Below are 23,367 nucleotides of genomic sequence, written 5' to 3' on the forward strand. Positions count from 1 at the left end.
ACAAAGGTATTTGTGACTAGGAAAAGCTGCAGCCAAGGAAGTCCAATCTGTTCACGTCTCCCCTGTACTTCAATGGTCACAATGAGGGAGCTTTGAGGCACCACACATGCCAGACAGCTGACTCTCATGCAAGGAGAACAAGAGAGTAGCATCTCCAAGGGAAGAGGCACAGCTCAGTGCATGGGCGTAACCAGGATTTATTTAGGGGGGGCAGGACACCCACCTGTCATCATCCGCTGTCTGGCTCTGTCTAGCAGATTCTGAATGAAGTGTCTCAACAACTGCTGTTTTAAATCACTCTCTTTTGACCCCAAGTACTCAGAAAAATCTGTCAAAATCTTCAGTCATTTGAAAACTAGGAAGTTAAATGAAAAAGTTAACACGAGGGAGTACCTTTCATGCAGTTAATAAGTATATTTTGCAAAACTACAAGGAACATGCCTTTTTCATCTTATTTTTTAAAAGAAATCTAGATTAAATAAAGTGTTTATGGATTTGCTGGAAGTCATTTTAGCACATCCATCTCAAATTCTTCCTTTTTCCCCAATGCAGTTTTTCTGTGCACACTCAGTAAGAATAAGCCATTGAGAGACTCCCCCGTCATCACCGGCCTTAGCCAAGTCTTTACTCTCCACAAGGTACTACTGAATGACTGCTCTATGGCACAAGTGGTGCATGGCTGAGCAAAAGAGATGAGCAGAGCCTTGAGGTAAGGTATTGCTCAGTTGGGTTGCCAGTTGCATTGCTAGAATGTGACACAACATTATCCAGGTGACCTCAGCAAGCATTTCAATTTCAAATATTCTGATTACTTCTACTATTAGTTAAGTATTTTTATTTATTTACTTGATTGGGGGGCAGATGCCTCCTGCCCCCTAGCTACACCCATGGATCATTGGTAGATGTGTTTTGCATGCAGAAGATCTCTGCCATCACCAGTTAAAAAACTGATAGCAGGCAATGCAGAAGACCTCTGCTTCAGAACCTGGTGAACTGCTGCCAGCCATTATAGACAACACTAGGCTAGATGGTATAAGGCAGCCTCATTTGCTAGCCCCAAAACCTCTTGGGCATGGGTGGTCAGTTAAATTATGCATGAAAAATATTGTTAGGTTCTGTTGATGTCATGAAAGCCCTCAAGGGGTAATATATCCCTCCAGGCACAGGCACCAGGGAAAGCCTGTGATGGTTATGGACTTTTTAAGGATAAAGGTAAAGGTAAAGGGACCCCTGACAGTTAAGTCCAGTCACAGACGACTCTGGGGTTGCGGCGCTCATCTCGCTTTACTGGCCGAGGGAGCCGGCGTTTTGTCCGCAGACAGCTTCTGGGTCATGTGGCCAGCATGACTAAGCCGCTTCTGGCGAACCAGAGCAGTGCACGGAAACACCGTTTACCTTCCCACCAGAGCGGTACCTATTTATCTACTTGCACTTCGTACTTTCAAACTGCTAGGTGCGCAGGAGCTGAGACTGAACAACAGGAGCTCACCCCGTCGCGGGGATTCAAACTGCCGACTTTCCAATCGGCAAGCCCTAGGCTCAGTGGTTTAGACCACAGCGCCACCCACACTGCTGAAATCCAAAGTTCTTCCAGCCCAGGTGTGGGAGAGGGTCCTTGGCTCAGTGGTATGGTATATGCTTCCATTCCCAGTTCAATCTTGGCCATCTTCAGTTAGAAGGATCAAGGAGGTGACACAAAATTCCTCTTCTAAGATTGTCCCTGGATTTTCTCTGCAGCCAACCAGGACAAGCAATGCTGTGCACACTGAATCCCATTTGACTATAATACTTCACTTGCTTGAGACTCCTAGCCTTCACAAAGAGCTCCCAGGATTCCTTTGCTGCAGCCAAGCAGGGAAATAGAAGATGATGAGAGCCTCAGCAGGATCAAGAAAGAAGTACTGCATTGACCAGTGATGCACATTTTCGGGGGGGGGGGATTGAATTGGAAAAACTCCTATAAAAACCTTCCTATCAGAAAAAATTGCACTGAGTGATTTGCATCAGAAAATGTTCTGATCCCTAGAATGGTCTATTTTAGCATATTTATCTTACTTATTAAAAACAACAACACCCCAATAAATCTATATTTGCCAAAGCCCACGTGTTGGACTACAACTCTCATCAGACCCAGCCAGCTAGTGGGAGTTGTAGCCCAAAGTATCTGGAGAGCACCCGGTTGGGGGAGACTGTATTAAACAAAGCTTTAAGAAAAAGTAGCCTGCTTTAATTTTTGCCGTATTTCACCAGAAATATTTGAGAGAGAGAGAAATGAATGCACATTTAATGTGGTTAAAATGTTGTATTGTGTAGAAAACGTTATTGCAAAATATGTAATGGCAATGCCATGTACGTCACTTAACATTATAGCCGTGCCTTGGTTTTCAAACAGCTTAGTTCTCAAACGTTTTGGCTCCTGAACGCCACAAACCCAGAAGTGAGTGTTCCAGTTTACCAAACTATTTTTGGAAGCCAAACATCCGACGTGGCTTCCACGGCTTCCGATTGGCTGCAGAAGCTTCCTGCAGCCAATCAGAAGCCGTGCCTTGGTTTCAGAACGTTTTGGAAGTTGAACGGACTTCTGAAACGGATTACGTTTGAGAACCAAGGTACAACTGTAATTACATTTAAGGGCGGGAGGGAACAGAGGCACTGAAAACTGTTGACACAAAAATGCAGGTCGACAACCTAAAGAACGGTGCATGGTATATTCATTGCAAGTAATGAACTTATGAAAAGGAAAATTTTCTTCAGAGAAATAAAGCGCTGGGAAAATCTCCATCCCCTCATCACTTGCCCCGATAGACTGAGGGTGAGCATTGGAATCTGTTTCTGTAGGAAGTAGCAAAGGAGGTTGGAGCAACAGAAGTAAAGTCAGTCGCTAAGCAGTAAGGATGGGCAAACATGTCTCTTTCAGGGCATGAACACATTAAGGTGGTTGTTACCTCCTGCTATGTTTCAAGTCACACTTTATGTTGCCGGACACATTATTCACCTGATTTGTTTCCCGTGCCTGCAGTCCTCACACAGCTGTTATTCAGTGAAGCCATCACCTGTGCATATACAAACCTCAGCTTAATGAGAGATTACATTTTCAAACTGGATGGAAGCTGGTTTGAGGGAAAGCACATGAAACAGCAGTATTTCTCATGAAGCTACAGAATACAGATGGATTGTGACAGTGAGTATGGGAGGGGGCAGGTAAGCCCCGCCCTGCATAATCAATCACATGACAGGGCACATCAACATCATTTGAGGGCTTGTCCCCCTCAAATATTTTATTGGGGGAGGAGCAAAGGGATCTCAGCATCTAGAAGTTGGCTTCCAAGGATTGTGACTAATGCTATGCATTTTGGGCTTCAAACACCAGTTGTGGGAGTGCACTGGTGCCAGAGTAAATGGGATTGTGTACCCAGCCTCAGTTTCCCTGTTTCTCATTCTTCCAGTGTTGGCCACATTCACACTCTTAAAGCACTATGATGCCACTTTAAATACTCATGGCTTCCTCCCAAAGGATGCTGGAAGCTGTAATTTGCTAAGGGCGCTGAGAGTTTGTTAGAAGACCCCTGTTTTCTTCCCAGTGGTTTCCTTCTCAGACTGATTTCAAAATTAACCCTTCTTCATGGGGAACTCTGGAAATTGTAGCTCTGGGGTGGAAAAGAGGTTTCTTAACAACTCTCAGCACTCCTTAACAAAAACTATAGTTCCCAGGATTCTTTGTGGTATTATAGCTTTTTTAATGGATGGTGTGAATGTGGCCCTTGTTCAGTTCTTTACATTTCTATATCAGTTGGTGGAGTGTTTTTCTTTAAGACCTCATGAAAATTCAGCATCATTTCAGTGCAAATTTCTCCTAACAGAGCAGATTCTGGTATGTAGTTTTGACTGATATACTTTTTTTTTGGTTTTTTGGAAAGCAAAATAGCCACCTCAGACCACCTCATAAAAAGGTAAGTAATTAATGTGTGAAGAGCAAACGTTCATAGAACTGTAGACTAATACGCATAGAATCATAGAATCATAGAACTGTAGAGTTGGAAGGGACCCTGAGGATCATCTAGTCCAACCCCCTGCAATGCAGGAATATGCGGCTGGTCCATACAGGGATCGAACCTGCAACCTTGGTGTTATCAGCACCATGGTCTAACCAACTGAGCTATCCACTTCTATATTTAAGTTCTGGACTTAAACAGTAGCCCAGGAAGTGCAAATCAATTAAGTTCACTTAATTGTGGAATGAATGATATCTTTAAGAATCTCTAGCAGCAAAAAATACATAGTATAAAAACAAAAGCAACATTTAAAAGCCCCGGCAAAACAGAAACTTAACCAGACCATGAAGAAAAGAACTCCAGAGATGCGAGGTCAAACCAGAAACTGCCCTGTCTCTGGACCTGCCTTTCTTCAGCTGGATTGGGACCACATAGCAAGAATTTGTAAAGCACACGGTTTTACCCAAAGACTTATAGGAACTGTGGCTCCGTGAGGAGGAAGCTGGCGATCCCAGGATTCTTGGGGGACGCCATGACTGTTAAAGTGGTATAAATATGCTTTGAATGTATGGTGTGGATCAGCAGGTTCATGTAGAAGCAGGTGGTGCCTTTAGAATATATATAAAATACCACTACCACTGAAAACCAAAAACCCAACAGCAAATTGAAACTTCAGACATGGATAAATAGCAGCACTCAATTACTGCTGTTCTACTTTAAGCTGCAAGTGATGTGGCAACTCTGGGTTGTGTCCAATACTATTCCTACTTAGAGACCCATTGAAATAATGAACATGCCTTCTTTCTGATGCAGCTTGATTCTAAAGTTAGTAATCAATGCAGAGCTGGGATGGCTTAATACCAAGAGAAAAGGTTTCCTTGTAGCCTCCGTTATGAAGAAATTCACCCAAAGAAGGTGCAACAGAATTTGTCAGTCACCTGAAACAGGCACTCTCTTTTGTCTGATGATACCCCACCATTATTGCTGCAACTATCCAAAGGGAACTGTCCACCCAAACTTAGAGGAACTGTCCATCCTCGTTATTGGGCATTTGTCAGTCATATTCCATTCACAGGCCTCGAACTATCCAAATATTCACTTTCTAGAGATGGCAGCAAATGGTTGGACTACCTGAGGTCTGCAATGGCCGAAGTAGACAATCTGAATTGCAGAGTTCTTGCAATTACATAGTTCCTGCCTTTCATATCCTTTCATAAATAATAATAGCAGTGTGTGTCGGGGTCATTATTTTTGTTTGTTATTACAACATGCATTTTTGTGTTTTTATATTGTAATCCACCCTGTGTTCTTCCAATGAAGGGCAGAACAGAAATTTAATAAATAAAATTGCCAGCCCCTGCAAAGTTGGTGTGCTCTTGGAATGGACAGCCTACCTTGCAGCCAAGCTAGAACTAGAACCAGACCTGACAATCAGCGATTCACACCTTGCAATGTACATGCTGAGCTCCGTAGCTGTAGAAGGTGTACTACGGTCCTCTCCACTTCTGCGGAGCTCCTTCAGAACCTTATGTATACACAGATCAACCTTCCCTAGGATCCAACACACTGTTCTTTCCTTTGTTTTTCTTTCAGTGTCTCATCGCACTACATGGTTAAACTATGGTAAATGTAATAGTGGCCACCAACATGGACAGCCTTAAAGGAGGATTGGTAAATTCATGAAGGAGACAGCTGTCAATGGCTACTAGCCATGATGGTTATGCTGTCCCTTCATACTTGTGCCTGGGAATCACAAGTGGAGAAAGAACTGCTGTGCTTGGGCCCTGCTTATAGGCTTCACATAGTCATCTGATTGGTCATTGTAGGAACAGGATACTGAGCAAGATGGGGCCCCTTTGGCCTGATCCACCAGGATGCTTTCTTATACCGCTATTTCACTCAACCTCTCATTGCACACCACCCTTCCACCTTGTTCCTTTCTCTATGAACATCACCAACTGACTTCCTTCCTCTTTTCCCTCCTCTCTCAAGCTTCCCATTTCCCACTCAGGCAGCTCTCGTGCCTCCCCCTGCCCATCTTCCTCACTGGCATAGCAAACCCATCTTCCTCCTTAGCATCAATCTGCCACCCATGATCCCTCTCCTTTCTCCCAGCCCTCCCCTCTCCCACCAGCTGTGCCTCTGGAAAATCTAGAAATAAACTGCAGAATGTTAATTTATGAATCAAGGAGGAGTCATGGGGGACCACTTGATTTCATTCCCCACCAGGGCCCAGCATTTTCTATTATCTTTCCCTACAGCAGATAGCTGCTTCACCCACCCCTCAGACTTTCTCCCTCTGCCTGCCCCCCTGCTGCCACCACTGTAACAGCCAGCCATGTTGACACCATCCCCGCATCCCCCCACTTCCCCGCCCCAGTGAAAGATTCAAACAATCAGATCTATGTCTGGTCTTTGACCTGCTGAACCGAAACCTCACTCGACCTTGGCAGCCCTGCCTAGGGGTGCAGAATTTTGACAAGCTCCAAACCCCCCCAAAATTATGATCAATAAGAAATGCAGTGTAAAACATACCAAACCCCCAAATTATTTCCTCAGTATTAAAAAAAGAAGTGATACACATCTTGACAAAAGGAAGAGCCATCCCCAGGCACATGAAAGGTGTTGAAAACCATACATGAAGACAAAATGCCAGTGCCCAGAGAGTCCCATCCCAGTTAGAGACACTGAAAATAAACCTCTTGACCATGAACCCTTTTTTTTTTAGTAGAGAGTGGGGAGATAGGGGCCATTTTAAATGGATAACAAGATCAGCATTCAGCTGCTGAGGCCCACTGAGTCACACATGCTTAACAATACTAGAGACAATCCCATTTTTGCACCTCTGCTTTTTAAAATCATTTTCACCATCATCTTCTTATTGCTGCTTAACAAAGATGCACTCATCGTCTTCCATTCTGGTGCCCAAATACAAACAGATCCTAAAACCTGACATGAAACAGAAGGAGCAAAGAGAGCAGTAGGGAATAGGATAGTGCATGGTGACAGTTCCTTACTTGGATAACGTAGCCATACATACAGGTCTGGGACAAAGGGAGGAAGCCTAGCAAAAGAAACACCAGCATTTCAAGATCACAGAATAATGCCTTATGGGAGAACATCCTTACATTGTATTAGCCCCCAAAGCACCCTTTCAAAACAAAAGAAAATACAGAAATGGCTTGAATGCATTGGCCAGGAAAACACACACACACACACACACACACACACAGTCGGTACTACAATAAGGCCACGTCTCTCTCGTGCATCTGAATAACTACCAGAGCATGTATTGTTCCCTTTCGATGGGAAGCCCATCAAGGCAGCTCCTGCCGCTGACATCCGTGTTGACACTTCAGTCAGCGGCAAGAACAGATTTCTGCATTTGCAAAATGCAAGCCCCCCTTCCCATTTCCCCTCCATCCCCTCAAGAGTTAAACTGCTAGAAGATGTCAGTCTCCAGATTTTCTGACACTGCTGTTATTTAAAAAACAAACATTTACAAATCAGAGAGGAAGGGGGCAGGGAGATGCAAGATGCTTTGAAGACAAGGAACAAGAACCCTCCACCAAAGCAAGGTTTACGCACCACTATAAAACGAAAAACAAAGCATGCATTTTCTGGGATCCTCTTTCTCCTGCAGCGGAGACAGAGAAGCTCCTTGATTGCAAAAGAGGAAGAATGCGTGGCTCAGGTGTCAATTGCAAACGGAAGGTCCACAGGCCAGCCCTGTTCCCAGTGTAACAGCAGCAAAGGGGAAAATGAGGTTGGGGGAAGCATTACCTGCAGTCTGCCCTGTCATGCTGTATCCAGACTGTCGGCCTCTTAGGGTCTGGTATTGTCATCGAAAGCAATACCCTTTGCAGGAAAAAAAGAAAGAATGGGGAGTGGGTGAGGAGGGAAAGCAAGGCACACTCCTGGCTTAGTCCATTAAAAGGCTTCCCTTTCTCCCCATAGAGCAGCTTCTGACCTCCAATCCTAACATTAGTAGCTTGGATGCTTCACTGCCTCAGTGCTGTTCCCTAGCACATGTCGTCACCAGGCTCCTGCCGCCCTGATTGGCTGAGAAGGAGCAGATAATAATACTACTAATAGCACTGGCAGGCCAGGGGAAGACAAATCTTATGTTTCAGAGACAAGCAGCTGTGGGAATCTGAGGCGGGCGGCCTCATTCAGAAACTTGAATCCAGCCCCCCGCGCCAGTGGCCTTTGACCTTTTCCCTCCGCTGGCTTTAGGTTAAAGCCTATGCAAACTTTTAAAATGTTGTGCTTACCCAAGCACATTCCTTATGACTATATGAATGGAAAGGGTATTGTATTATTATTATTATCAGGTGGATCCTGGTTATTTCAGGATCCAGAACAGCAGCAGCAGCAGCAGCAGCAACAAAAACTGCCCTCTTAGAGCAACTCACACTCAGGGTCATAAAATAATTTTAAAACACACACAATTTAAGCAAGTGGCAACATTAACACACTCTAGTCTAACCAGGCATGTCTCACAAACCAAGTTTAATAATATGGCATGGTTCAAAATAAATAACAGCACTCATTTAAAAACTAGCTCAGCATCTTTGTGTATGAGAACTTGATTTTAAAAAAAAGTCTTAAAGGCCTGTTTGAAAGCAGATAACAACAAAATATTCTTAATCCAAAGATTTCCAAAGAAGCCCTAATAGAAATAGACTGAAATAGAGGAGCAGATTTTTTTGATTTTTTCTTTACACACACACAAATTAATTGCACTTCAGGACTGCTGCTCACACATGTTATTGGCTTGCAACCCTGACAACATAAATGGGTTTCTTAAAAGCTACCTTTTAAAAAAAACTATGGTAAGATAGCAAAACTGCTGGTTGCTTTTTATTATTATTATTAGGGGGAAAGGAGCCAGTATTTCTTGGCTGTCTAGCTTTGCTCAAAGCAAGAGAATAGATAACTGTAACAAACATTTAAAGGCTGACATATTGGGATCATTAAAGAGACAAATTGCATGTGTTTATCTCATGTGCTGCTTGAGGAAGCCACCTCACTTGGCTGAATGGTAAAGCTGGGCTAGCATCCACCAGAAGGTAAAGAGAGGAAGGCAAATGCCAAAGGGGGGGTTCCTGCAACCAAGTTACCATCACTAATCATCACTACCATCACATGCATAGTTTTCTGATTTGTATGCTATGTCTATGAGCAATGTGACAGGGGTAACATGTTTACATGTGATGAAGTTACAGGTAGCTACACTATTACCTTCAGCCAAGTTGAGGACCCATCCCAGCCAAAATGGATGGCTTCTCCCACACTAAGAAAAACGACACACTTTTACTTTAGAACATCCAAAATCTTGTCATCATATTCATTTTTCATTAATTGCATGATCTGGCAGAAAGCACAAAAGAAATCCAACTAAGCATTGTACTGTGTGTTGGCTTTGAGTCTCGTCCCCCGTCCAATAAAATACGATCATTCTGATGTCACTGCAAGAAATGGTGCTCTGAGATTTCCAAGTGTGTTTCCTTGGGAGTATCACTGGAAATAGATTAAATCACATACAGATGCTCTACACGGGAAAGAATTGGGCACTTCCACAACAATGTACATACTACGGCTCCTCCATGGAGATTTCATAGCTGACTGTAGCTCACTGTGGCCGAGTATGGAATGACAACATTGTATGATGTGCTCTGGTTCCTATCCAACTTTCTGTCTGGACAGGGCCAGACAGCCCATGTGGCAAGTTGAGGCAACTGCCTCGGGTGGCAGGTTCCACAGGGGCAGCAGATCCCAACAGAGAGCTTTATTCTTGTTCCTAATGTCAGATCTTCACTCACCCTTTCCATCCTTGGTGGGAAAGAGACACCGTTTTGTGGTTCACTCAGGTACTAACGTATCTTGGTTTGGACCTGTGTTTGGGTCTCCTGCATGGTGAGGCAATCCCTCACTTGCTTTGGTGGAAAGAGCTCCTCAGCATCTCACATTAAACCTAACTACCAGCCTAGTGGACAAAAGAGAGTCAGTGTGGTATAGTGGTTAGAATGATGGACTGGAACCTGGGACACTAGGGTTCAAATCCCCACTAAGCCATAAACCTCACTAGGTGACCTTTCAGCTTAACCTACTTCACAGCATTTTCATGTGGATATGGTGGGGAGGGAGAGAAACTACCTTGAGCCGCTTGGAGGATGTAAATCTAATAATAAGTAAATGAAAGGTTTTTTTTAATTTTGGTTGCCCAGTTTCACATACACTTAAAGGGGGATTCAAAGTTTGAGTTGGGGAAATAGTCAGCCATCACAGCTTGATCTAGAGTCAACCAGATGCAGGAGTACACAAAAAAGAAATGAGATGTTGGAGGTGGAAAACTGGAAGACTAAGGAGGAATCTGCCTGTCAATCAAAATATTCCAAAATAGCTGTTCATTAGTTCCCAGAAGGCATCGTTTGACAGCTCATGGCATTAAGAGATCCCTTCTGTTGTTTAATTTTACACAGGCTGCTCATGAATAGCAACATTCTCTGATAAACAGTCTCTCCATTACCCCCTGAGCAGTTAGCTGTGAGCCCCAAGAAGGAAGTGGGACTTTGTGATATCAGCTGGGTTCAAGATTATGACATCAGAGCAGCCAAGCCAATGGCAAGATATTGGGTCTGGGTGCAAATGCTGGGTGTGAATGCTGTTATGAGCAGACTAGCTCACAATGAGAATGAGTCTTGTGAGAGAAACAGAAAGCAGTCAGTTGGAGAGATGGTGAGAATTCAGGGGGGGAGACATCATTCAGAGCCCAACAGCCAAACAAGCCCTTTCAAGAACACCAGTAAGTCGTTCTTTGTCATTGTGTGAATATCAGCTTTCATCAAAATGTGAACATCAGGGAAAGTGCTTGCCATTCTCAAAATAACTAAGAAGATAATTTCAAAGAGATAGATGAAAGTTGCACTGTGCATTGAAAGTTTGCCCTGCAACAATGAGGATTAGAAACTTTGCTCTTTTATCAATACTTTGGATTTCAATTCACATCATTCCCAGTCAGCAGAGCCATATGAAGGTGGAGTTTATGGAACCACATCCATGCTGTCTAGGGCTGATGGGAGCTGGGAGTCTGAGACATCTGGAGGGTACTAGATTAGCCTGGCCTGTTCTTGTTAAAACAGGAGATAAGGATTTACTTATTATGTAGTTCTTCACAACAAAAAGGGTATAGGAGTGAGGGGAGATACACCCTCTCTGTGCCCCATGCTTTCTACAGCAGTCAGTTGTTTGAAACACTTTCCTCTTGACTCAGCATTTTCTCTCTCCACTGTTCTTTTTGCAGGGCTGGCTCAAGACATTTTGCTGCCTGAGGCAGAACTGCAAATGGTGCCTCTGACACACACACACACAGAGAGAGAGAGAGAGAGAGAGAGAGAGAGCGCTCAGAAGTCAAGGGCAGAGTACCCAAGATAGTAAACTTGAGGCAAAGGATCCAAACAGCATTTTTCATCATCATAATCTGTTTATTTCTATACCACCTTTTGGCCAAGTCCCCCAAAGCTGTGAACTAATTAATACAAGAGAAAATATAATAGCATTGGTTGGCATCCATCTGTCTCAGGGGACAATGGAGGAGTGTGCCTTTGAAGGTGAGGTCAAACTGTTGGAAGTTACAGTGGCTGCTGTGGCTGTAGAGACCAATGCTAGGAGCCACAGTTGAGAGCTGGATACACGGCAGAGACCAAAGGTGGACAAACAACCCTCGTAGGAGCATGTCATGCCCCCCACCAGAAGTGCTACTCCTCCCCTAGCATCCCATACACCCCAGAGATAGGATATTATTGTAATAAACTGTAATAAATAAATAAATAGATTGTGAGCCTGAGGGCAGGACTTATTTCATTACTGAACTTTGCAACCTGCTCTGTGAGCCTTGAATATTTTTAGGGTGGGGGTGGGAGGAGGAAGTGGTTGAAGATAAGGGTTTTAAAAAGATCATCCAAATAGATAACTAAGTAAGCAGTTCTCTCCCTGACATCCGAGGAGATTTGTTGCCATCAGGACCGACAGTGCTGTGGTCAATAGACTAGTTAAATATAATGCTCATAATATGGAAAAAGTTCAAAATATCAAAAAAAAAAAAAGATCAAATATAGAAAATCTTATTTTAAAAACACAGTGGAATAACAGAATACGAATTCCACTAACATAATGTTATGGAATTGCACCTTGCCTTTTAAATATTATTGCAATATTTTATTTATTGGTTTTTAAAAATGTGAGGTGCATAAACTGGGTGGTGAAGGTACCATTGCTCAGTGGTAGAATATATGCTTTGCACACAGAAGGTTGCAAGTTAAATTCTAGAACCCCTTCAGATCACAACTGATGGGTAAGACCAATTTAGACCAGTTTGTACTGAGCTAGAGATGGAACAGTGGTCTGCCCTGCTGTAAGGCAACTTCATAAGCTCCTGTTGCAATGATCTGGTTTTAGCAACATCTGAATTTCTTAACAAAAAACGCCTCCCCACTTTTTCTCTCACCACCACCACCCCACTTAAATCCGAGACAGTACATTTTACTTCCACGCAATTCTGGCCCATCAGCTATTTAAATCGCTCACAACAGCAACACCACAAGGCTATTATTGCCCTTGCTATTTGTCACCGCTGGGACGTTTCAAGAGGGAGAGCATCAAAAAGAGAGCAAGAAGCGCAAGGGAAACTCAAAATTAAAGTTTTTGGACCACTTCGACTATGATGTCATGGTTTCCCAGCTGCGCTCTGATTGGCCAGCGTGGCTCGAGCATCTGCTGAGAGCTAAGGGCTGGTTAGCTGCCGGAGGTTCAGACCTTTCAGAGCAGGTTTGGATCAGGGCTGGTTGTCCTGACAACCTGGGGAGTGTCAGCAGCTCCTCCTGGTAACCAAATAACGAAGCCGCTGTCATCCCCTCTTAATTCCCCCCAAATGGACGAGATTTTTCATCAGAAGAGATCATTCGTATTGTCTGAATAGGAAACGCTTCCTTGCTTGCTTGCTTGCGGACGACGCACACAGCCCCTGCTTAGTGCTGGGTAGATCAGGAAACACCTAACAACAGATAACTATGGAAACCCGTGTCGGGCAGCCTGACAGCTTTGCGTGTGTAGTAGGGATGCTCATCTGAGGGAGATCCTCTGACTCTTTTAGAAACTCCAAGCACAAGACAGGGATTCCTCAGTACCGATCCAAGCTACCTGTGTATGGTCCTCTCCTGCCACCATCACTACCACCACCACCGGCAATAAAATAAAATAAAATAAAATAAAATAAAAATTTTTAATGGTTAGTAAAAACCAACCTCTTCAGTGGTATTTGTCCCAGACCAGAGACTGGTGAGAGCAGGGAATGATGGTGAGGGAAAAGAAAAACCTCTAAAGGCTTTGATGGGGTTTTCCAGTTCTCCAATCCATTTCCTGTTTGAATGTAGTTAGCAGGACTGGATTGTGTATTTTTCAGTTATGCTGATTAGATCTTGGATTTTTAAAAAAGAAAAAGGAAAATAGAAGACACATTAAGGAAATTGTCAGAAAGCAGGACCAAAATGAATAGTATACGATTAATTAGTTAATAGAAACATATGTTTTTGATGTCCCTACTTATCATATTTAATGTTCCTGGAAAATCACCCTGGCCCTGGAAAACTACTGTCCCTATTTCTGCATAGGGTGAGGAACCTTGCTAAAATTTTGGTACTTGGAGTTGCTTGATCTGTTGTTCTTCCCGGTCCACCTCCTTCCCCATGAGCTCTAGAATGGCGTGGACGCAACTGCACTCTAATGCATATGCACTTCAGTGCATGCAGATGAACTCTAAGGCTTGATGCTAGGTGCATCCTGCAGCTGCTGAGAAATACTGTTACGTGTCACCCCAATGTCTAAGTGGTGTAAAATTCCAGATGTTCCAGGTGCTTGCCCAAGGTTCAGTTTCCTTGGAATGAAGGACAATGAGGTGTCTTTGTGACATATGGTTTATAGTCATACCTCAGGTTACAGATGCTTCAGGTTGCGTTTTTTTGGGTTATGGACCGCCGAAACCTGAAAGTACCGGAATGGGTTACTTCTGGGTTTTGGTGGCTACACATGCGCAGAAGCGCTAAAGCGCACTTTGCGCATACACAGAAGCGCCTAATCACAACCCATGTGTGCAGAGATGTGCCGCTGCGGTTGCAGACACTGCGGGTTGCAAACATGCATCCCACATGGATCATGTTCGCAACCCAAGCGTCCACTGTATTTGCACACATAAGATGGAGGGGCTCACAGCGTTAACTTCCCAGATGGTATTGCTTTCCCCAAAGTCACAGCATAGGATTCCAGGAAAAAATCAAGCCAGTCTCTCACTCTCAGACCTCTGCCTGCTTCTAGCTCAGTTCTCACACAACTTCACTCCCTCTTGCTTTTGTCTTTCTCACTACTAGCCAGGTGAGGGAGAGGGTCCCTACCTATTTGCTCTCTGGCACAGAGCAACCTCCTTTGTTATACTAACAACCATACTGAAGTGGCAACTAAGTCCCTTGCCTGGCTAATTCAACAATGGAATCCTCCTTTAGATTTTACAGTGACCCTTGTGGGATTCAAAACTCCAAAAATTAGAAGGGACTCAGGCATCATACTGATTAGCCCCCACCCCCAACTCAGAATAATATTTTGAACTCCTGACAACATATTGTCATAACCCTGGTGCTTAGTAGTGACCTGGACACAGACTCGGAGACTATGGGGCGTGTGGTGCCAACAGAAACTACTGAACTAGTGAGTCCAGTATGTCAGAAATCTAGAGGACTGGGATGCCAGAGACCTCTGAGCTTATCCCCAAATACAGGAGCAGCATACCTGCCTCCAAGAACCTCGCACTACCCAGGTCAATGGGCTCCACACATGAATCCCTGGCCCTGCAGATACAATAGAATGCTAGGACTGCAGAGATTCTGGATGTCAGTGTATAAATGGCTTTAGTGTGGTCCCAGGTGTATGTTATTTTCTGCCTCCACTGCTTGATGCAGTATAGATCTGAATACCAGTTGCTGCGACTTATGAGTGGGAAGAGTGCTGTTGCACTCAGGTCCCACTTGCACTGACTGGCCACTGTGAGAAATGGATGTTGGACGAGAAGGGCTTTTGGCCTGATCCAGTACGGGTCTTCTTATGATCCTATGTTGCTGGAGCAAGTTGCTCAGTAGGAATTCGCCTTCCTCCACCAAACCCCAGAGGTTCCTCCACAGGACCAGAACAGGATATATATTCTAGAACAATATGGGGAAGGGCTGTGGCTCATTGGTTGAAGGGCAGCATAGGCATTGCATGCAGAAACAGGCATTGCATGTTTTATCGCTGGGGGTTTTCAGTTAGGACTGGGAATGACTTGTGCCTGAACCCCCCGTCAGTCCCATATATGTTTACTCAGAAGGAGGTCCTGTTAAATTCAATGCCAGGTAAGTGAGCATAGCATTGCAGTTCTACACGCTTGCCTGCCCCTTCCCATTTCAGATTATGGTCATCTGGCCCTTGTTTTGGCAGCTCAACTATATTTCAAAGTAAAAGGGTAAAGGTAAAGGGACCCCTGACCGTTAGGTCCAGTTGTGGCCGACTCTGGGGTTGCAGTGCTCATCTCGCTTTATTGGCCGAGGGAGCCGGTGTACAGCTTCCAGGTCATGTGACCAGCATGACTAAGCCGCTTCTGGCGAACCAGAGCAGCACACGGAAACGCCGTTTACCTTCCCGCCGGAGCGGTACCTATTTATCTACTTACACTTTGACGTGCTTTTGAACTGCTAGGTTGGCAGGAGCAGGGACCGAGCAACGGGAGCTCACCCCGTCGTGGGGATTCGAACCGCCAACCTTCTGATCGGCAAGTCCTAGGCTCTGTGGTTTAACCCACAGCGCCACCCACGTCCCTATTTCAAAGTAATGACATGTAAATATGAATGTTAACATATTTCAATTACGGTAAGCACCAGCCCATTCAGACTGTGTTTAATGGATATCTGAATATACTGCTATTATACTTTATTAAGTGGCTCCTGGATGCCAGTTAACTAATTTAATACTTTATCACTAACCAATAATAAGTTAGTGTAGGTGTTTCACCCACCACCCAGCCACAGCACAGTTGCAGGAGGCGAGCATGGTTCAATTTTCATTAGAGACAGGAAGAGATGAGGTTGCCGCCTCTTTAAAAAGCTAGTCCTCAGGACTTTGCTTCTTTAGCAAACATAAATAAAATAAAACAAATGCAACATTTAAAAAAACAGAAGAAGGGTTGCCATCATTCTGGGTCCATGGACACATTTGCAAACAGAAGAGACAATAATGGACATCTCTCACACACAGCTCTGCAACCAAGCATGTACCACAAATTGGCCCCTGGAAGGTTGCTCAGAAGGCCCTCAGTCTAAAAAATATTTCCCCATCCCTTAGCCTGCCCGAGCTGGGCTCTCCTTGAGTTCTTATTACGCCAAGGCTGGGTTGGCAGGACCTCAGCTAAGCTTGGAGTGGAGCAGTATCTCTGCTTCTGCCAATTTGCCACTCTAATCTGGCTAATGAATGGGCAGCTTTAGGCCAAGGGGGTCACCCAGAGAATCACATCTGTCTTGGTTACTGTAACCTCATCTCACTTTGCTAACAACATCCAAATGGCTCTCTTTGCCAAGTTGCAACATTTGAGTGGGTTACTGGCAGGTGTAGGTTCTCCCTGTGAATGGTTGATAGGCAGATGGCTCCCATTGTGAGAAAGTCCTTCATCTGAATTAAAGGTGAGAGTGTAATCCAGATGGGCATTCGGGTATCCAAATCTTCTCTGACCTGCATGCTACAGTACCTCTTCTCTGCTTGAACCCACACAACCTTACAGATCTTCCCCTCCGTCACTGAACCCATGATGCATAAGCAATGCCAGTATTCATGTTTGCTCTTTCGGCAACATCCTCAACCCAGAAGCCCTTATCTCAAATCCCAGATAGGCAGGGGCAATTTGAAGACTCTCTGTACGTGTTCAAAGACACTCAATTCATATTCACTTGTCAGAGGGCAGGCTGCTGCCATTTAAAACTAGTTTTACATAGAGGCCAACATCAGAAAGCTAGTGAGAGATGAAGAGTGATGGGAAGCCATTCCTTTCTTCTGGCTATGGTCCTCAACCTGAGGAACTCCAGCCCCTGAGCCTATGTTTGCTCAAAATACCATACAGAATGGCAGAAGGGTTCTAGCAGCCAAGAAGGACTTCAGATGGATGTGGCAAATGGTGGTAAGTTTGATTTGGTCCTACTGACAATTTAACTGAGCATCACTGGCTTAGGTAGATCATGCAGAACTGCAGAGCAGCCCCTCTGCCAGTTGCTCTAACTTATCAGGAATATGCAAGCAGCTGGAAAGCATGGAATGGCAGAGTGGGAGAGAAAAAGGCAGATGTCACTTTTGTGCTTCACAAAATGACCATATAAAAGGGAAGCATGAGACCATTAAACCCAGGGACTAAAATTCCCTACCTGCACTAGTGAACAAGAACCACCTAGTTCAGTGGTTCCACATGGACCACTTGAAAATTGCCCATGGGCTTTGTGGGCCACTTAATGATTTTTCTGTCTGTTGTAGGAATTGTAATGCACTGTGCTAGATGCTGTGCTGTATGGTTTTAAATTGTATTTAAATTGCTTCTTTTATTTATTTTATTGTATGTATGTATGTAAGTATGTATGTATGTATGCTCTTGTATTGCAATTTGCATACCTAGAATTCAAATTGTAATACAATGAAATGAAATAAACGAAATAAGCAATGAATATTCAATTAAAAATCAATATGAATATTTAATGTCACATGCTGTGGACCACCAGAATTAAGCTCACCAACCACTGGTGTTCCACAGATCACAGTGTTGGAACTCCTTATATACATAGTTGCTCTAGACAGAAATGTAAAGCAGTGACTAGGGAACAAGAGAGACTGAGTAGGAAAGGATGCATTAGTCATTTTCGCTGACAAATCAAACCTACAGGATCTAGCTAGTTTTCTAGTTGCCGGAACAGGCTGATTACCATATGATGAACCATCGACATGTTCTAGGGCAGGTTTCTTCAACCTTGGACCCCCATATATAGTTACACTACAACTCCCATCATCCTTGGTCATTGGCTTAGAAGATAGCTAGGGATGAGGGTAGCTGTAGTCCAACAATATCCGAGCACCCAAAGTTGAGCAACACTGATTCAGAGTAGCAAAAAAGGACAAAGAGCACCATACTGTAGCATTGAACTAATTTATAAATAGGTATGGTCCAGCTTTACACATTTCTGTGTTGACATACATATTATAAAAGGTATTGATATGAAATACTGTAATAGATAGTTTTAACCATTCAGTGACCACTGTTCCTCTCTCTATGGTCCTATTTACTGGAGTGTCAAAGGCAGCAGTAAATATTTTTTTTTATTTTTAAATGATATTTTAGCATCAATTTCATTTTATTTAAACTTCAATTTACACAAAATGCAAATATTTGAACTTGCTTGAGTAACAGGCTCCAGCAGTGGAAAACAAGGAGCTCTAAAAAATTCTCCATGGGTGTACCCAGGGAGGTGCAGGTCCACCTCCCTAAGTCAAGTAAATAAATAAGAATACTTAATTAACTGACCAACTGCATCACAGATAACTTGGTTCTGCCCCCCATAAAGCCTGCCCCACTAAACTAAATTCTGGCTATGCCCATGGGACTCTCTGTGTTAAAAGGAATAAAAATCACATGCCAAGTTGAGTTCAAATCAGTCTCAAGAAAAAGCTACATCCTAAATCTTGGGGAAAGGGTAAGCTTCTTCCTTGGAAAATAGAAGGGAACGGCAGAATCCCCTACCCCCACATTTCCTCCTCCATTGGTAGCTCTGGGAGAAGAAGCTGCTAAGTGATTTCTCAACTTGATGTAGTATTCTGAAGTGCTGGCCACCCAGTCCCTTTGCTGGAGAGGTTTGCTTGTACATTTTGTTCACATCTTTAATTGTGTCACACAGCGATATTGATGCCTTCCAGAGCTTGCCCTGTTCCTGCAAACTCATGGTCCCCTGAAGATTCTCAGAGGCTTTCCCCAGCTGTACAAAGTATGTTTTCATTGCAAAGGGATAAAAATGATTGGACTGCTTTGACAGGTATCAACTGCCAAGCACCTTGCAGCCAGACTCCCAGCTGGAAGGGAAATGCTTTAAGGCTGCCAGTTCACCAACTAACCTTGCCCGTCAGTGCCTCAAGCACAACGTACACCCCAGACAGTAACTGAGCCCTTGTATTTATGAGTTTATGATTTATGCTGTGGCACTAAATGTACCCTCTGGTTAACAGAGTGACACAGTCGCAAAAAGCGCAGAGATCCCTGCCTCAGGGAGCTGATAGACCTCTGTTGACTGGGACTTTTTACACAAAAGCAAGTTAAGAAGCTGTGAAATTGTTTCTCACCCACTGTGTTTCAAGTCACCTGATGCATATTACCCATTTGGTTTCCCTGCACCTGCAACTCCCTAGGCTCCAGTACATAGAGGCAGCCCAGCTTCTAAATACCAGTTGCAGGAGACTACAGAAGGGAAGAGTGCTCTTGTGCTAGGGCTTTGATTGCAAGTTTTGCAAAGGCATCTGGGAGACAACTTGAGAAGAGGTTCCTGGACTAGATGGGCTATTGGCCTGATCCAGCAGGACTCTTCTCATGTTCAGGCTACACGGTTCTATGAACACAGCCTGCGGCATCATAATGTTTTGGAATTGGGTGATCCTGAAAACTAACCCACAGTATCAACTCAATGGGTTTGCCAAAGGGCCCCTTTTCATCTTCAGCGTATGTGGTAGTGGTTTGTTCTAACACGGTCCTTTCCCCATGCCTCCTGGGAGCATTAGAAGCCCTAAGATTCCATGCCATATGGCATAACTGCCTCTCCATGCCAGCATCACTTTCCTGCAAAACTGGAGCAACACTTGCCTTGGAAAGGAGCTACTCTGTTATTGCAGTGCAAACGGTGGGGAATGTGTGTGGGACAATGAACCCTCCAAGTTCTCTATCTGCCCTTTGGAGTCTCCTCAAACTACCTCCCTAGGCCTCACCCACTCCTGCTGGCCCTGTTTTAAACCCACCTTGGTTGATTTTGCCTGGCTGGAATGTGTCCTTGAACTCTGATGATACACCTTGCTTGCCTGGCTGCAGACCCTCCAAGTGTCCTTATTTTCCAGGGACAGTCCCGGGTTTATAGGAGCCATCCTGGTTTCTGCTTTGACCCTTGAAAGTCCTGTTTTTCCTTACAACGTCCCTATTTTCATTGGATAAATGATGGAGGGTATGGAGATATGCAACCCCCAAGCCAAGGAGATAAGTAACCATACAACTTTAAGAAGACTTCTGAAGGCAGCCCTGTATGGGGAGGTTTTTAATGCTTGATGTTTTATTATGTTTTATATATGTTGGAAGCCACCCAGAGTGGCTGGAGAACCCAGTCAGATGAGCGAGGTATTAGTAGTAGTAGTCGTAGTAGTCGTAGTAGTCGTAGTATTGAATTAGACATCCCTATTTTCATCAGATAAATGTTGGAAGGTATGACAGAGAGAGGTGTGTGTGTGTAGAAACTAGTCTACAGTACAAAAGGAAATACGTTCATTGTCATGCCCACTTTTGCCTTTGGTCTGCCGATTACTGGTATGCTGCCTGAAGAAGGCTGCCCAAGACAGAATGAGACCCTCAGGCTGAAAAAGAATCCTAACCCCTGTGTTAGGTTTTCAAGTGTTGCATGTAGCAAAATCTATGAAAATAATTATAACAACTGATCAGGCTATTGATAAAACCTGACACTACCTCATACTTTTTAAATAATTGATCACAAGGTATGGTGCTTGGCCAAGGAGCCAGTGGACAAAACACAGGTGGCAGAAGCATTAGGAGAGGAAAACAACGCATAAGCGTGTTTATATGCCAGTGTTCAAAGCCTCCTGGCCAAAATGGCGAATATGCAGAGTGTGTGACTTATTATATAAGAACATAGATATTGTGGGCACATTAGAAACACAGCAAAATGGCCTAGAGACCTTTTGGAGAAGATTGAAAGAGTTGGGTAGCCTGGTGAAGAGACAGTTAAGTGGTGACATGATACTTAAATGTTTGAAGAACCAGTCACACAGTTGATGGGGCACTTTTTATTTGTTTGTTCCAGAGCAGCCTTTTGGCTCTGCCAGGCCACCCGCTCCTTCAGTGCTTTTGCCTGGCTGGAACATGTCCTTGAACTGCAAAAATGCCTCTGGAAGAAGACTGGAAAGATGTATGGTTTTGTGCACAAAGCTCTGACTTTAGAGCAGCTGGAATGTAACCCAAGGCACAAATGTAAATGGTCACATCCATTGCTTTCATTACTTTTGCATCTGGCCCTGCCAACCACTTGTATGCAGCCTCTGGAAGGTTGCCCAAGAGGGCATGGGGACTTTGGGCTAAAAAAATGTCCCCTGCCTCACTGCATGGGGAAGGTAGGGATGGACTCAGGATGGGTGAGCAGAAGGCTGTTCGTTCCAAAAATGAGTTGCATCCCTTTGAGCATTCAACTCAAAACATAAAAAGCTTTGTGGATGGGGTATGAGAGAACAGGGGCAATAAATGTTTGGAACACTACCACATGTGTGTGTGGGGGGGGGTTGGCACCATTAGTCACTGATTATTATTTTTTTAAAAAAACCTATTCTTAAAAACAAGCTGTCATTCTTTAAATTGACCCCACCATGACTATAAGAGAGCCAGTGTGGCGTAGTGGTTAAGAGCGGTAGTCTCGTAATCTGGGGAACCAGGTTCGCGTCTCCGCTCCTCCACATGCAGCTGCTGGGTGACCTTGGGCCAGTCACACTTCTTTGAAGTCTCTCAGCCCCACTCACCTCACAGAGTGTTTGTTGTGGGGGAGGAAGGGAAAGGAGAATGTTAGCCGCTTCGAGACTCCTGAAGGGGAGTGAAAGGCGGGATATCAAATCCAAACTCTTCTTCTTATAAACTCTGTTCCACTTTGTTCTTCCTAAGCAAAATATGAAAGTTTCATGCCCCCTTAATTAGGACTCTAGAGGCCAAATCTTCCATGATTTTAATTCCCTTGCAGATGAATCCTTAAGGAGCAAGGATCCTGTTTTGTTTTTGTTTTTTGTTCATTTAACATGGGTAATGAATGAGGTCATAAAGTTCCATAAAATCCCAGCTGGACATTCCTGATTTATAATGCCACGGCCGTTTCAAGCAGGATCTCAGTGCCAGTTTCTTCAGCTCACATTCACTGGAAGCCATGTATCAACATATCCGTTCAAAATATTGCTTAGTGACTGTCTTGAAGATTAGATATTATTCATGCCTACCTGCAGCATAACTAGGTCCTGGCAACAGAAGCTTCTGCTTGAACCTAGCACAAAATATCAGGTAAGGAAATGAGATAGCTCAGTCACTAGAGCATGAGGCTCTTATTCTCAGAGTTGTGGGTTCAAGCCCCATGTTGGGTGAAAGATTCCTGCATTGCAGGGGGTTGGACTAGATGACCCTTGTGGTCCCTTCCAGCTCTACAACCCTATGATTCTAAGAAATATAATATTTCTTTTGTTCAAGGGATTAGTCAGGCATAGGCAGAGTAGCCCTCCTGCTGCATCTCACTGGCCTTCTGCCTGCAGCCAAAACCAGCGAAGCAAACTTAGGCTGTTACACCATGCGTTTAAAGCACCGCCCCCCAAAAAATGAGAACTGTGGCCTATTAAGGGTGCTGGGGGTTATAGTTCAGTGAGTGGTAAACTACAGTTCCCAGGATTTGGGCAAGCTTTTTATATATGGTGTATACACAGACTTAACCACCAAATTCTGTTTGGGCGTGAAGGGGGTGGGGGTGGGGGAACAGAGGCAGCAACACATAGCTGTCATTTTGCTGATAAACAAATACACCCTGGTCATCAAGTAATTGGAATATTAGCAGCTATATCCTGTGGGAAGAGCATGCACCAGCCATGCTAGAGCAGCAAGCTAGCTTAGGGGCTGCAGGGCAGACCACATGGCACAACTCTCTAGCCACAGAATTTGCCACCTGAAGCAGCTGCCTCCCTTTGCGTCATGGTAGGGCTGGCCCTGAGGATGTGGCTCCAAAGGAACAACCAGGAACTTAAACGTTTTCCTTTGTAAACAAGGCTCATTGACAGTACTGATAACTATCCATTGGGAACTCCTTAGTAGAGCTGAGGAAGCTCAGGACTTTGCAAGCGTGGACAATCAGCTGATCATAAAGCCCTGCAATTCACAAGCACCAATGATCATGGCAGCATGTGGAAGGGCACCAGCAGCTGAATGACAGCGCATGCAAAGCCTGCTACCTTTGACTGCAGCAGTTTGATTTAAAGGAAAACA

General features: G+C 44.2%; 1 protein-coding gene across 6 annotated transcripts in view; it reads right to left on the bottom strand.

The window, feature by feature from the left end:
* The window catches only part of PAK3 (p21 (RAC1) activated kinase 3), an 83,125-nt gene extending 75,105 nt beyond the window's left edge, over nucleotides 1–8,020 (bottom strand). For 2 of the 6 annotated variants that reach the window (XM_053373836.1, XM_053373837.1), the window contains exon 1: nucleotides 7,776–8,019. The gene's annotated coding sequence lies outside the window, so the exon portion shown is untranslated. Of the gene's footprint in view, nucleotides 1–2,995; nucleotides 3,054–7,775 lie in introns of all 6 variants that reach the window. The other 4 variants (XM_053373835.1, XM_053373834.1, XM_053373833.1 and 1 more) reach the window with 4 other exon arrangements.
* Nucleotides 8,021–23,367: the final 15,347 nt, after the last annotated feature.

This window comes from Podarcis raffonei, chromosome Z (assembly GCF_027172205.1).
Source record: "Podarcis raffonei isolate rPodRaf1 chromosome Z, rPodRaf1.pri, whole genome shotgun sequence".
In the NCBI taxonomy this organism is placed as follows: domain Eukaryota; kingdom Metazoa; phylum Chordata; class Lepidosauria; order Squamata; family Lacertidae; genus Podarcis; species Podarcis raffonei.